The sequence below is a fragment of the Aquila chrysaetos genome, chromosome 1, assembly GCF_900496995.4.
Source record: "Aquila chrysaetos chrysaetos chromosome 1, bAquChr1.4, whole genome shotgun sequence".
NCBI lineage: Eukaryota > Metazoa > Chordata > Aves > Accipitriformes > Accipitridae > Aquila > Aquila chrysaetos.
The window spans coordinates 79840643-79855955 of NC_044004.1; the positions used below are offsets into that span (position 1 = coordinate 79840643).

Here is a 15313-nt window from a genome sequence, read left to right on the forward strand (position 1 = left end):
CCCCATTCTGATGGTTTTTAGATCTGTTGGTTGTCTTTTTTTTTTTTTTTTTTTTTTAAATGAGGCCGAGATCATAAATGTGAAATAAATCAAGAATCAATAGCAAGGTTTTGCTTTTTAAAAAGAAGTAACAGTAGTAGTAATAGAGGTTGGTAACTCCACTTCTTGACTCCACTTCAAGTCTTTGTGTAAAGGATGGTAGTACGTCTCCTTGGAGTTGGAACAAGTACTAATTAAGCTTCATATAATCCTGGTGTGATCTGTCAGTCAGCAGTATCCTGCTGGGGAGATGAAGAACTACATAATGTCTTGAAGGCTCTCCTCTTGGGGACAAAACTAAAACAGCACTTTGTTGCACAGCAAGATTATACATTTTATTCTTCCTCTTCAGCTGCAGCATACTCCTTCTGAAGTGTGAGGTTCATGAGATTACCTGTGCCTTGCACTCTCTGGGATACAGCCTGAACTCTGGCTGTAGGTACAGAAGTCCCAAACGTGCAGTTGTCACACTGGGAGGAACTGATGCATTCTTTGACTTATAAAAGTCTGTGCAGGGACCAGCTCTAGTCTGTAGCAGGAAAACTAAACTACTGTGTTTAAGAAAGCTAAAGTAAGAAAGCGTTCCAGAAGCTGACATTTTATTTTATCAGACCATTCCCAGCACATCAGCTAAGTGCTCCTTGATGTATACCATTTAAAACAATGCACTTAATTTTACAAGATTAATTTTACATAGTATCATACAGACCAAACCAAGCACGTATGAATCCTACTAAATACAGAGAGTCAAGCAAAGAAAGAATGATAAAGGACTTTAAGGAAGACAATGATACAAAAAGAATTTTGGTTTAATCGTAGAACCTAGTATTTCACACCTGTACAGCTGATAATACTCAGATAAACACCTCAAAGCAGCACATTCCTTCAGGCTCTAAATCACAGTGAGTGTGCTATTGGATTATGAGCTGATTGTGGTCATCAGCAGGTACAATGCTGAACAGACATCCTAACTATATTTGTTCATTTGTAATGATGAATAAGTGACAAATTAATTATCAGTGAGCCATTGAGCTAGCAAGATAGCATTTAGAATGGAGGATAGATAAAATTCAACTGATTCAAACACCAACAAACAAACTGCATGGTTCTTACCGTATTATTTATTTTTATTTTTTTTAAAGAAAGTGCTAGGTTTTTTTCCTTGCCAGTAAGAGCAGGAACTGCTGTGTAAGGTGTGGAAAGATAACCAGATTAACAGTTGGAAATATTTCTAAAGATTTTTAATATTTTTGGAAAATGATGAAACAGATGGAAAGGCTTTATGGCTATAGGTTAAATCCAGTAACAGTGGAGGAGGTAGATTATGCCTGATTAATGAGAGATCAAAATTAGGCTACAAGACTCTAGAATGGGAACTTCTGTGGGAAATGGAGAGGCTTTTATGTTGCAGCTGCTAGTACTGCAGTCAGTGAAATAGGAACAACCTTTTTAGGCTAGTCTTACTGAATCAAAGTGAGTCATTACAATAGAGTCAACAGGGATAGAGGGTCCTTCCATTAAACACTGTGAGTAAAAATAATGTATATTAACCAAGTTAGTTCACAAAAAGACTTCTAGTGACAAATACTGAATGTTTTAAAAAGAACTCTTTCATTTTCTACTCCGCTTTTTATTTCCTTTCTCAGCAAAACACTGACATCAAAAATACACAAAACCTTGTTGTCAAATTGCCTTTGTGCCAAAATGGAGAAACACAACTTTGGAGCTCAATTTTGAAAAACTCAAAAAATTAAAACTCACCTTTTATTCATCATTTATCTAATCAAACCAATATTGACTTATTTTGCATAAAAATAAGGCTGGAATTTACACAAGTTGCTAAAATTTAAACAACATTTTTAAAGCAGAAAGTGCTCAAAACAGAACACAGAAGAATGTTTTCAAAATGTTAGGATGGGCTATTTATGCAATCAACTCAGTGACAACAGAACAATATTAAAAATCTGAAAATATGCAATTTGCGATAAATGTACTAGGGGCCTGCTTAGCAGGATTGCTGCACTAAAGAAGTTGCTAAAACTAGCTTGAATAATTGGCTATTATCTTTTTCTATCAGCAAAGCTTTGCAAATCTCAAATGAAATCAAACACTGAAACTGTTAACTCGCATATAGGAGAAATTCTAAGCTAAAGATTACCAAAGCTGTATATATTTTTTAAACATCTCAGGCCTAATCTGGTACATGATGATGGTTCTGGAAAAAAAAAACTGCCAATCGAGCACTGACTCGGAACTGAATGATACACTGAGAAAGAAGCAATAGTGCTAAGATGAAACACAATACCCATATGGACATCAGCTGCTTCAGTCACAAGAGAATTAACCATTAAAACAGAAAAACTTGCTTACCTCCTCCGGTGCTGTGAAGTTTAATAACTCATGTTTACAAATATTTCTAAGATGTGGGGGATGAAAACTGCCATGTACCTAAAATAAAACAAAACAAAACAAAAAAAGAAGTATTTTCTTAAATTGCTAGGCACAAAAGCTGAGGTTGCAACATTACTACTTTTAAGACAGTAATTGCCATTAGTGATATAAAAGCTACTTCACTGAAGAACCTGAAAATCTGTTTGGCTTATTGTAATTGTAACTCCATACAAAGTTGCATGTTTTAGCTCTGAGATCTGCAAACTACAGCAAGCAAAAGTAGTTCGGGTATTTGGTAGCTGTAATTTACTTGCAACTGTGCTAGCTCTGAACAGCACCAGTCAGAATCAGGGCCTCCAAAGCACTGTGCAAACTATATATGAAGAGCTTACAGTCCACTCTGAAAGAGGGCACACTAATGGAAAGAAAGGGAGAGGCAAGTGACTGATAATAGAAGTGGAGTATATACATAAGTGCATAGTCCCAAATAATTTAGATGTTTCTTTTCTGAAGCAAAGAGCAGAACCTGGCTAGAACAAACATGCTCAATCCAGACAGACTGAAGAGTTCATGTCACAGCACAGTGGATCTTTGGGAAAAATCTGAAGAATGGACAGAAACTGTAGTATTTTTTCCCCCCCAGCAGGATATTTATTTCTTTTTCCTCCTATTTAAAACAATTTCTCTAAAATTCCTTCTGAAACAAATGTTACGTATTCTGTGTGATATCCCTTAATTTGATATTCAGCACAAGCAACTTTACTTTGCTTCCAAATGTCAGTGGGCTGCAGATGTTGTATTGGAAATTGTCATTGTGCTATTAGAGCTGTCAGGGGTCGGGGTGGACAGGTTGGCAGCTAGTTGTAGACAGCTGGAATTTCTGGCATATTCAGAGAATTCTCCTTGTGAATAAATTGGTATCGACATCTATTGATTCAAGATTTGAAGAGATCTCCGAAGATCCATAACCATTTATGGCAATTTCCTAGATAAGCTATTGCTCTAAATCCCCTCCTTGTCCTTGGTTTTCTCCCTCATAGTCCACCTAAATTATCAAATAGTCAGCTGCCTGGAACTATGCTGGCAGGGTGGGCATCTGCTCGCTGAGATCTAGAGCTCTGCTATTCACTATGTATTTCTCAAAATAGAAACCATTTTATGTAGAAAGCATCACAGTGTCACAAGCAGAAGCAACATTTTGGATAATGTGAAAGATCACACTGTCTCACTGAAGGCATTTAGATGCTGGTGTACTTCAGTGGCTTATAGGAGGCTGTCAAGATCACAACTTAGAGTCACCTAAGTATCTGTTAAAATACATTTTTTAATTAGCTTGTCATTTGAATCTTACTCTGGCACAAACATTATTTAAGTGTCAATGGGACTCTTTTTGAATTAAAATACGCAATAAGGATTTGGCTTTGTGGAGGAATTAAAACTGGCAGATTCTCATGCCTGAAGGCAGTAATGTTCAAAAGAACAAAATATCTGATAAAGGAAAAGAGCTAGAGAAGATCTGTATCAATTTGAGCAGCCTTGTCCCAAAACCTGAGATCTTCTAGCTCTTTCATTTGACAGTGGCTGGTAACAAAGTCAAGAGAAAAATTAAATAAGAATAATTAAAAACATTGCAATGGAAGAAGTGTGTTGCACAAACCTCACAGTAGAGGCCAGGAACAGCAGAGATTAAAAGAACTTCCTTTGTGTCATGGCTTGATGAAACTCAATAAGCAGAATGCCAAATTAGTAAAAGCATCTGCACATCAGATTTTATTGACTTTAAAGAAGTCAGTGCACTTCCCTGTACTCCAGCAGACTTTACAAGTATGGATTTTCTTCTCAGTCCTCACAAATAAATATAATTTCTGGTCCCTATCCATAACATTACTATTCTGTTAAAGTAACAGTAACCTGGAGCTCTGAGAGTGCTAATTAGCATTGTTCTTGTCATTGCAGTATGGTTGAAAATGTCCCAAGTTTTACAAAACTAGACTACAATGCTATAATTGCTCAATGACTTGCATTCAAACTTATCTTAGGTTTTTCAAGAATATTTTCTATCACATCTGGCTATTTTATACTAATTTTTAGGACATATCAATAGTTACCCAAAATACCTATGTCCAGGCTATTAAGACACATTCAGAGCCCCCTAGCTATGTTTACACTGAATAGCGCACAGGGGAGTCTTAGGCACAAAACCCACTTAGTCTCTGGAGTATTCCTGGTGCTGCCTCACTAGTGTCCTTATCTGCCACCTCCTTGTAGTCAAGTGAGGGAGCAGAGACATGGGACTAAAGTTAAGGAACAGGTATGGACAGATATTCAGGCTACCAGCATCTTATGTTCCTCTTCGAAGGCCATCCCTGCTCTAACCTGCCACCCAGCAGCACGCACTTGCTCTCGTAGCCCGGGTCTGCCTGAACGCGTGTACAAAGAACATCTTTCTGCCCTTCCTTCTTCCTGCTCTACCCAGTGATGCACTGAGGTATCACCTCCCTGGCAACTGGCCCAGAACCCGGCCCCCCCCTCCTTAGGATGGGCTTCACAGGTCTGATCAAAAATGCAGAGGACTTGCACTTTCCAGTCGCGAATCCTTTTTGGCTCTCCTCGTTCACAGCAGCTGTTGGAAAGGAGCAGACTCACTGCCTGCCCTGACACCGTGGCACTCGCGTGGGCTCAGCCAGCCACGCCCACCCAAGGACCCTGCCAGAAAGGACTGTCTCCTCACCCCACACAACATACTGAACATTACAGAGCCACGCATTTCAAGTGTACCCTATTAGACTTATACTGAAAGATACCTCTGGGGAGACCAGTGTCTATATCAAGGTATTGGGGGCGGGGGGAAGAAGTACACAGACCATCTGATTTTGTAGATAAATGGCCAGAGAAGTTAAGCACTGAGTATTCCTGAGTGTTCTGGACAAAGTCATGCTGATGTGAAGGGACAAACTTTTACTAACTTCAAGATTGGAAGTCTTGGTCAAGATTTATTCCTTTGCATCTGTCTGCACTATGCTATCAGTTATCCACCACCGTGTCTTCTAAGTATTCTTTTCCCTCAAATGATGAACACGTGTCCAAGACATAAATGTGCTTAAGAAATATGAACTTCATTTTTCTTTTAACCAAATTTCCTCCCCTTTCCGTCATTCAGTAACTCCAAATCAGTTTTAAATTTATCATAAACATCTGTAGATTTTCTGAAACATTAACAGAGTTTTATCTTTGCCATGTTCAGCTCATCCCATAGACCTTTATTAAACCCAATTAATTACACTATTTGGGACAATGATGGGTGGGAACACCAACACCTCTAAATCATATTCTCTCTCCTTTAAGCAGATGAACCTTTTGCACAAGGATCATTTGAACCTCCTTGTTGCATAAACAATTTTTAATTTATAAGAATCTGTAAATCAAGAAGAAGTTGCTACTGTGATGTTTTTTTAAAAATCTAACATTAAACATGCTACTATTAGAAATTAGATGTAACAAGTATTCAGGCTCATTTGATTAAGATCACAATATCCCACTGAACATTACAATGAGAAAACAGTGAGGATTCAATGCAGAACAGAGGAACTTCCTCAGTAAATGTGAAGGTATCTGGGATGTTTCTTTAACAGAATAGTTGCAGGATGTGGAACAGGAGAGCATTAGTGAAACCTACAGGGAAAGAGAAAGAGAAGGAAACATACATACAGAAAAAGCAGCTTTAGAGATAATGCTGTTCTGGTGTTCCCAGTTTTATGAGCATTGTTCTTTGTGATTCTTTACCAATGCAGGATGATGTTAAGGATGAAGTTCCCTATTCTGAACTTACGAGAGATCTTTGTAGCAGGTAACATCGCAAGCAATGACAGCATTTCTATCCCAGTGCTCCAGGGCTGGTAATACAGCACCAGGGAAGACTTCATGCCTGCTGCCCTTCCCCACATCTGTGGCTTTGGCAGAGGAATCCCGGCAGCTTTTGAAAGTTATTCCTTCTTGCAGCTTTCATGTAAACTACCCCCTGAGACTTCATTTCCTGACATACCTCAAACCGTTTCAAGCACAGATGAGAAGAGCAATCATCTTTTCTTTAACTGTATATATCCATAAAATGTCTCACCTCTTCATACCCAATTAAGACCCCATAAAACTGTTGCACGCTCATATAAAAATTACATTTAAGCTCTGCCCCCAAAGGTCATCGGCATGCCCAAAGGCCACACATACAGAGAAGATACAATTATGAGTTTGATACTTTAGGACAGCTTTTGAAAATAAAAATATTGTATTAGCCCATAAAAGCAAAAATCACTTAAGCACAAATAAAATAAAACGTGCTCAGAAGAGAAGGGTATGTCGAGAGCTTTACAATACAAAAAGCTGAGGCTAGCTGACTGCCATCATGTAATGTCATGATATGTTACCTTTTACATGCATTAATTCTGCTAACTGGTGCCTAGGGATTTTCACAACCATTTCAGCACCTCCAAGGTGACATCTAAGGGGAATTATGTTTCGCATCAGTAACTAAGTGCAAAGGCACATAAAAACGTACGCGGAATATGTGCTAAAATCCACTATCACAGAATCCTTTAAAAACCTTTACATTTGTCCCTTGCTGTTGATCCACATAGTACACTAGTAATTTGTATCTTTTCAAATAAGTTCTCCACTCCATACACGAGAAAGGAAAGGATTCATCAGCATGGAAATAACTTAGTCCTTCATGCATAATTTCCTACTTTGTTCTCACAAAGATTTCATTCTTGCTGTGGAGTGTGTAGCTTTTTAAAAGTCTGGGTTATAACCTGTTTCTTCAAGACAGTTACTTTTAGATTTCCCATTGACACATTATGTCAGTTCTATGAATCTGAACAGACCTTTTCCAGTTTCTTTGCTACTTCTCTTTCCTTTTCTGTCTTTTCTACCTTTCGCTTCTCGTATTGCTGTGATGAGATGACCTAGTTGCAGGACTCTCTGTCCTGTCCAAAGGAAGTAGCCTTTGGAGACCAGATGTCAGCATGTCCTGCGAGAGCAATGGGAGGGCTGGTGGAAACAGAATGGGCTCCTGCCAACATTCTGGAGAAACTCTTCAACTAATTAAAATCTCTGACTTAACACTGGGCAGTTGGCTTAGAAATATTTATTAGAATTAATATATAGTGTCCTAATAGAGTTTTGACATACTTTGCATCATACTAATACATCATGATTTATTTTAACAATTGGGTTATAACAAATTGAAGCTACTGAGCTGCATGATGTTTATAAGCAGTATCATTTGTGGTCGGTTTTCTCTGGCACACTTTTCTTAAATCCCATTCTCAATTGCTTAACATTTTGCAGGCTTTAAACAGCTTGGGCTACAGTCCACGGGAAAAACTGGTTTAGAAAGTTTAAAAAAAAAACCAAAACCCACAAAACTTGCTTTTTCCGAGAACAAAGCCAGAGAAAATGCGTAAGTTTAACAATTAAAAACAAGCAAAAAAACGTACAAGAGCTTTCTAGCATTCATACTTCTGCAATGTGCACTGGACTACTGGCAATAGTGATGTCCAGGAATTAGGGAGACGCTTATTGAAATCCAAGAAATAGCTGCCCAATTTTGACTGAATTGCAGTGTCTGAAGCTGCCATTTGCAAATATTCAGTGGAAGATAATTAAAGACTGGCAAGGAAATTCTCAGAGGAGTCTATAATAATACCACCACTCAGAATGAGTTGTGAAGATAAACCCGTTAACATTTGTGTAACACTCAGATGCTACGATAATGAACTCCAAGAAAAGCTCATGAGAATAGTAATAAATCTGTAATCAAGTGTGATATTAGGATGTTGTCTAGTAAATAGAACTGTGTACCTGACACTGAACACTAAAAAAATTATTGAATTGCCACTCAGTCACTGGTAGCTGTCTACCCTGTGGACTGCCTAAAAGAAGGATCATAAGGAGAATATATATTTATATATATATTTATGTATATATTTATATAGGGAGATATAAATAAGGGTTTGGTAAATTTTACGCACAGAAGTGCCAGATTAAGTTCAGAAAAAACTGTGATCCTGTACTTCAACTTTTAAGGGTTTGACTTTGCCAACTGAATCCCTGAGTGTTATTATACTGTTGTTTATTTTTCCCTGTGTGACTGAGCAGTGTCATTATGTCAGCTGAGTAGACTAGAAGAGCGGCCTGCTAATAAAGTGTGTCAGCTGGTTGAATAGAGTCTATTTTTTTTTCTTCCATACAGGTAGAAGCACATAGGAATTAATCTAGTCTAATCTAACAGCCCATCCTCTGAAAGAAGTCACAATTTACTAAAATGTCATCTTCAAGGAAAAGTTGGATCCACTATTGCATTTTACATCTGTAGCTGTGCTCCCTGCATGTTTGTACAGATTTATGAACTGCACATTCTGTTCCCTACCAGATCCTTGACCTATTGTACACTACAAATTTATTTTCCCTGGCAGCAAAAAGGGAATGATTAAACCAGGTGAACTGATTACATTCATATATTCATGTCTAAAAAAATAGCTCAAATACTTTTAGCTTAGATGACTTGCAATGTTTGTATTCATACCTGTATGTGAGCTCATTTCATTTTTATTTTGTGCTGAGGGAAAATCATATGACACAAGTCAACCAAACAGAAAATAACTCTATTACAAAGGTGGTTTTTTTTCCCCAAGATTGAACTCCTTGAACAGTAGAAGTGGATACGAGCCAATATTTCTCTGAACTTAAGTCACTTCTCTATATAAACATCCGTTTGATTTGATTACAAACCTCTAAAGTAGTTTTTTCAGCTATCAACCAGAAATGCAAACACTAGTGAATAAAACCCATTTCTCTCTGTGGAAGATCATCATAGCATACACAGAAAAACACCTCTTGAGATCCACCATGCACACCTCAGTAGGTTCTTTAACTGGAAAAACAGCGTAAGATTCAGCTACTTCCTGGGAAATCTGAGGATGGAATCGAAGCACTTGTTCTCCGAGCAGGAAAAGAGAAGGCTGACTCTCAGCATCTTCAATATAGTGACAGTACCTGAGAGATGCAAAGTGGAGAGAGCAAGGCTCTCAGGTACACAGCAGCACTGTAGCTGTGCAAAGCACTTCATTCCCTTATCCATGCAGAAAACTTTGTACGGTACAATGTTTATTTTAACCTTAAAACCATTAATTTTAGAGGCTTCAGGAAAATGAAAGCAATATTTTATGTACCTACCTTTATAATTTGTTATCATTCCCTGCATTACTAGCCTTTTTGATTCTCTTATTAGGGGGAGTGAAAGAAGGAAAGGCCTTTAAAATTTTTCATTAAAAGAAACTTAGATAATAGAAATAATTCACTGTGTTGTTCCACAGAAGAGAAGCCACTCAACAAAAGACACAATCTTTTTAGTTTACTGTCTGGAACAATAGCATAAACAAAACTAAGAGAGATCAACTGGGACTTGCACGTGCCTTCAGATTTCATTCCACCGGAGGGAATGTTCCTCTGAAGACACAATTCCCATCAGCCTCCCTTCTTCGCCTGATGAGCTAGGGCAAACAGAACAGGACTGTCCTAAACAAAAACAGTGCTAAAAAAATAACAGAGTAGCACCAGTGCTAACAAAGCATCTGGCAGATGTTCACTGTTCTCAGAGAGCTAAAGACTGATCTTGATAATTTGTATTCTTGTGCGTTTTCTCAGCTGCTTGTAATTTCATGTTCTCTCCTAGTCTTTGGTTCTAGGATCTCAGAACTGTAACAGATCTCCAGGGCCAGCATGGCAGGTACTACCCCCAGAGCTCGCTAGCAGAGCTGACACTATCCCTTAATCTCCTTCAAACTCTTTAACACCATTTGTGGTGCAGTACCTAGACTGCTGTCTGGCCTCTTTCCTCATAGCATCATCTTTGCTGTGACAGTAACCCACTTTCCCATCCTTCCTTTTTCACAAATTCTCAGCTGTCATTCATCCCCTTCTGCATTTCTCATCCCCCTCTCCATTTCTTTCATATGATAAAAATAAAAATGAACACATCTGAAAAGAAGAAATTCAACTATCGCAGCCCTGATTGCCTTGATGAGGTCATATAACTACCAAATTTATACATTACTTAACACAATGGGTTCCCAGGCCTACGTGGAGCCTAGCACTGTGGCCAGAATATAAGCAAAAAAATAAGGATGACACTAGTTCTTGTCTTGTTGTTTTCTCTGAATATTCACTTTATTTTGCCCAAAATAACCAGAAGGAATGCACTGAAGATGACAGTATTGCCACAATTCTTTTAGCAGATGGTATTTCACTTGTTACAGGCAGAAACCTCCGAAATACTAATAGCTCTCTGTTGAGAAGGAATTCCACAGAACAGCAATCAGGCGAGTTTTTGCACATTATGCCACATTTGAGAAATGTATTTAAATTATAGGTCCACGAAGCCTGTGATGGAGATACTATTTGATGTCCCCCAGATCTTTCAAGAGACACATTTCTATTTTTGAATTGTGAAGCATGCATGTTAAAAGTCAGGAGGTTAGTAAGAAAAGCCAACTGGGAATTACTGATTAATTTAACAGGATCTGCCTACTGAACTCCTTACTCTCCAGATTAGCATGCAATATCAGCTGATGAAGCCCAAATATCACGTACCTTTGAAATAAAATACAGTTTTAGAGCAACTTCATTATTTATAATCATTATTAAACTGATGAAATACTGCTTTTCACAACAATATACAATTAAGAGAATTGAGTCTAAGTGGCTTGAACTATTACATTAGCAGTTCTTACTCACTAGTAAGACCTCAGCACAATTTTGTTTCTCTCTAGAAAATTTCTTCCAAGGCCCCTTATGCTTTGGGTTAATTTTGTTTAGCCTTCAAATAACATTTTTAGGCTATTAGTTTTCTGTACATTTGACATCTGAACTGTGAAAAGTCTTGAGGGAAAAGATACATAGTTCTCTACCAGTATCGCTACCAGCTTCCATCTGTCTCCAGTGAACTAGCCATTCCCCGTGAAAGCACGTGCGAAGCAGCAAGGCCACGGCACACCACAGCAACGTCTCCCAGCAATGCCAGAGTAACAGTAGGGACAGACGGACCTTTGACATTGCTGCGACAGCAGATTTGTAGTCTGACATGATAATGATCTTCCCTGCAAATTCAGCTCACACCTTAATAGGGGGGGGCAAATTGCCACTGTTGCTGGGAATCTGACTGCCTTCAAGTCTTGCTTACTTGGCGAAAGAATATTCTTCAGCGGTAGGACTTTTTAAAGCACAAAACATTGGATTAACTCCCCTCTTCGACTTCAGGTAGGGGTTTTAGTAACTTCAATGTGTCAGATCAATACTGAAAGCTTTTAAAAATTCCACAGCAAGTTTACCATGTTCTCAGTCTCCCTTTTCTTAGCCCTGGCTTTTTAAAAAAGAGAAAATAAAACACAGAAAAAGAAAGCTGCTGATTTACTTCCCAGTCCAGAGTTCCTCACTCAGTCACCATGCCAATACCTATTTACCAATGCCAGCACTAGTGTGTGAAACAAGCTGCTCCTTCTGCTGCATTCAAGATTTCTGCCACAGCTTCTGTGCCCTCTGTGCCCTCAAAAGAACTCCGAAAAAAGACCAATCTGCTATTAAATGCCTGGTTAAAAAAAGCCTTTGAATAAACACAAAAGCCACAGTCCCCCACCATTTTTCTGCTCCTGGCATTTCCATGTTCCACATGGAGAAGGGGGACTACGTTGCTGTACAAGGTAATCCCTGAGAAGGTGGTATGGATAATCACCACTTAATTTTTGGTTAGTTAATAAAATCAAAAAGTATTGCTGGGTTGGTGTTAGTGGAATCCAGTATGGGAGAAGACAGAAGAAGGTAAAAGTAAAAAATAAAGTAAAATGAAACACTGCCCTTCCTAAAGTATAAAAACTGGCCTTCTAAGAATTAATTGGGAGAGCTGCCTTATAAATCTCCTTCTTCAGTTGTCTACTCAGTGCATAAGATGCAGATGTCAGAAGCAGTGATGAAGGAGATTAAATAGGTTTAGAGTGACTGTGTGGAACAAATGTAATAGATTCCAAAGATTGCTGCTTAGGGCCTTGCTCGCTGGATTCGCTGCATACCAAACAGCACACTGGGAACAACTGCTGTGATCTGTACTTTGTATTTCCCAAGGTTTCCTTTCAGAAAGGCAAGAAGGACGGTGTCCTGATCTTCACAAGTACAGCATTCAGAATTCTCTGCCTTATCATTTATTTTCTTTCTGTTTCTACTTTCTGTATATAGACAAAAATCAAAAAGGCTCTCGCATTCAAACGTGGTATCCCCCTCCTTTCCCATTCTCACACCCTTCCAAAAACACGCAGCACGTTTTTCCCCTGCTAAATAAGAGAGGACTGCAATTCAGAGTTAATGGCAAGAGTTTAAGGCACTCTTATTCACTAAAAAAGTAGTATTTAGTGGATCCATGCATCAATATTATTATTACCAGGATTAATTTCTCCCTACAGGTTTGATTCAGCTCCTAAGTCACTGGTAGAACTCACATTTGCTTTGCTGATGCAGCATCAAACACAAGATCAAAGAAAGCATTCAGCTGTTAAAAATACCAAGCTTGGAAAACTGTTCAGAAAAACCCCACCTGAGCCTGTTTAGATGCAACATGCACGCAAACATGTGTTATCAGGCGTTGTCAGCAGGCACAAAACTGCCCAGGTACATATCTGCTGCTAACAGTTGACTGAATCCAAATTTAAGCATTCATAACCCTAGACCCATTAACAGGCTCAGTTTGCTAGGTACGCTACCAGCAAAGCTAACACATTTGATGCACTGGAGTTCAGGGCGGAAAAACAACAGGAGTAAAACAAGCTCATCTTTTACATACCAATCTCCTGGCTAGAGCACTATGCAGGAAGCTGGAGATGTGCTCTCTACCCCATTCCCAGCAGGAGGGGCTTTGGAAAGTTCTCAGCCTCTACTTCTCTGGAGAACCCTTTGCTGGATTTCGGGTAGCTGTTCCTGTGGCTGTCGGGCCACCAGACAAGAGGGTCTCAGGCAAAAGGGAACCTAATCCTCCAGCCTAGCAGCCAGAGCCACCTATTGGTAGGTGGGGATGTCCTAGGATTGTATTAGTACTTCCCAAACTATGAGGGTTGTATAAGGATTACATACAGAATTTGCACACTGTGTTTTGTAGTTAAATGCACTATGATATTAGCACTGTTTTACTAGTAGTTCTGTATGCAACCAAACATAAAAGCTAAGGAGTTTGGGAATATTGTATCATTTTTTTAATTACACAATCCCCCTGAGTGTACAGACATTCCCAGACCTTGATGGGATCTGAAAGTCTTCTAAGTCTGATCAAACAATTTACCCATATGATGGGTTTACACTTTAAGCATTTCTCAATCACATGTAGAGAGGTCACGTTATTGGAAATCACAAAGTGGTGGCAGACATGTCTATAGTTGTGCATGTGCAGCAACGTGCAAGGAGTTAGATCTCAGAAGAGATATTATTAGTTTTAAAGTATTAGCTTCCAGAACCTTCTCATGAGCAGAAGTCATTCACTACCCTAATGTCTCTGATTAGAATGAACCTCCACACAAATTAAACAGTTCCTGCTGTCAGAAGTGTGAGCAGTCTTCCTGGCCTACCCGCTGACTGCTGGAAAGAACCCTGAAATCGTATGAGGAGCTCCTGCTGGAGTTCTAACACCAGATAAGACTTAAGCATACTTAATTAAGGCATCCTGTGGGAATGGGATTCCATCTTCTGCTGCAAGATTTGAAACTTTAGAAGGCATTACAAGCACCTGTTGCTTTAAACCTCTGAACACGCACTTTTCCTTGAATCAGGGGTGTAAATAAGAACTGCCATCCTAGGTCAGCCCAAAGCTCCCTCAGGCTCAGTACTGTATTCCCATCTATGATGAGTAGCTGAGACCTGAAGCAGCATACAACAAAAGCAAAGAAGTATAAAGATGATGGTTCTTCAGGATACTCTTCCAGTCTCTGGTGTCTGTGGCTCAAGGACTCATTTAGTCATAAATGCAATTAACAGAGATAGCAGAATTGTTCTACTCTTCTCCCACACTAAAAGGAATGGATTAATTTTGTAACTCTGCTACAATATATCCCAGCCTGTTACCTTCTGTGCCCCAACAAGCAAATTTCAACAATTCAGTATTTTGCTAACTCTGGTTTTGTTACCTTTTATTGAAAATTTCTGTTTAAAAGTGACTTTAACAGTATTTCCCTCCCTTTGAAGGAAGTTTCAGGTAGATATTCTACTTTCAGTTATAAATGGTACAGCCTTATGTTTATTGTTCACTTGTATAGGGATTCCCAGTCTTTGTTTCTGCCCAGCAACACTACATTTAACGCACCTGTAACAACCAAAATGGGAATTCACAAAACTGTAGACAGTAAACTCCAGCTCAGCGTACAAATTATTCCACCTCTACGAAAATGCCAGAAAACCATTCTCCTTCAACATGTAACTTGCATTTGCATTAATTTGCATGAATGGTTACATGAGAAGACAAGATACCACCTACCTTTCCTGTGGAAGGTATCTACTTAGCCCAACAGGAACAAAAGTTCATTTTTAAAAAGAACAGAGACAGAGAAGGAGAGATGCATTACAGCAATAATTTTAATGGATTATTAATATCCATTTATATCCAGTAGCCTGTCAATAACAATTATGAAAAGAAGTGTCAGAAAAGGATGCATTGCCTTCATCTGCCCCATTTTCCATAGCATTTGCCACTACCTCACAAACTTCATCTATCTTTTAGTATTAGCCTCATATCTAGATTCCCTGATCTGCCATTAAAAAACAAACAAACAAACAAACCACCAGAAAAACCCCAGAAGAG

At 38.8% G+C, this 15313-nt stretch overlaps 1 protein-coding gene across 1 annotated transcript in view; it reads right to left on the reverse strand.

Annotated features, from left to right (window-relative positions):
- LOC115345977 (bifunctional heparan sulfate N-deacetylase/N-sulfotransferase 3) overlaps positions 1–15313 on the reverse strand; it is a 336206-nt gene that overhangs the window by 203080 nt on the left and 117813 nt on the right. The window contains exon 2 of the mRNA XM_030025568.1: positions 2410–2487. The gene's annotated coding sequence lies outside the window, so the exon portion shown is untranslated. The remainder of the gene's footprint in view (positions 1–2409; positions 2488–15313) is intronic.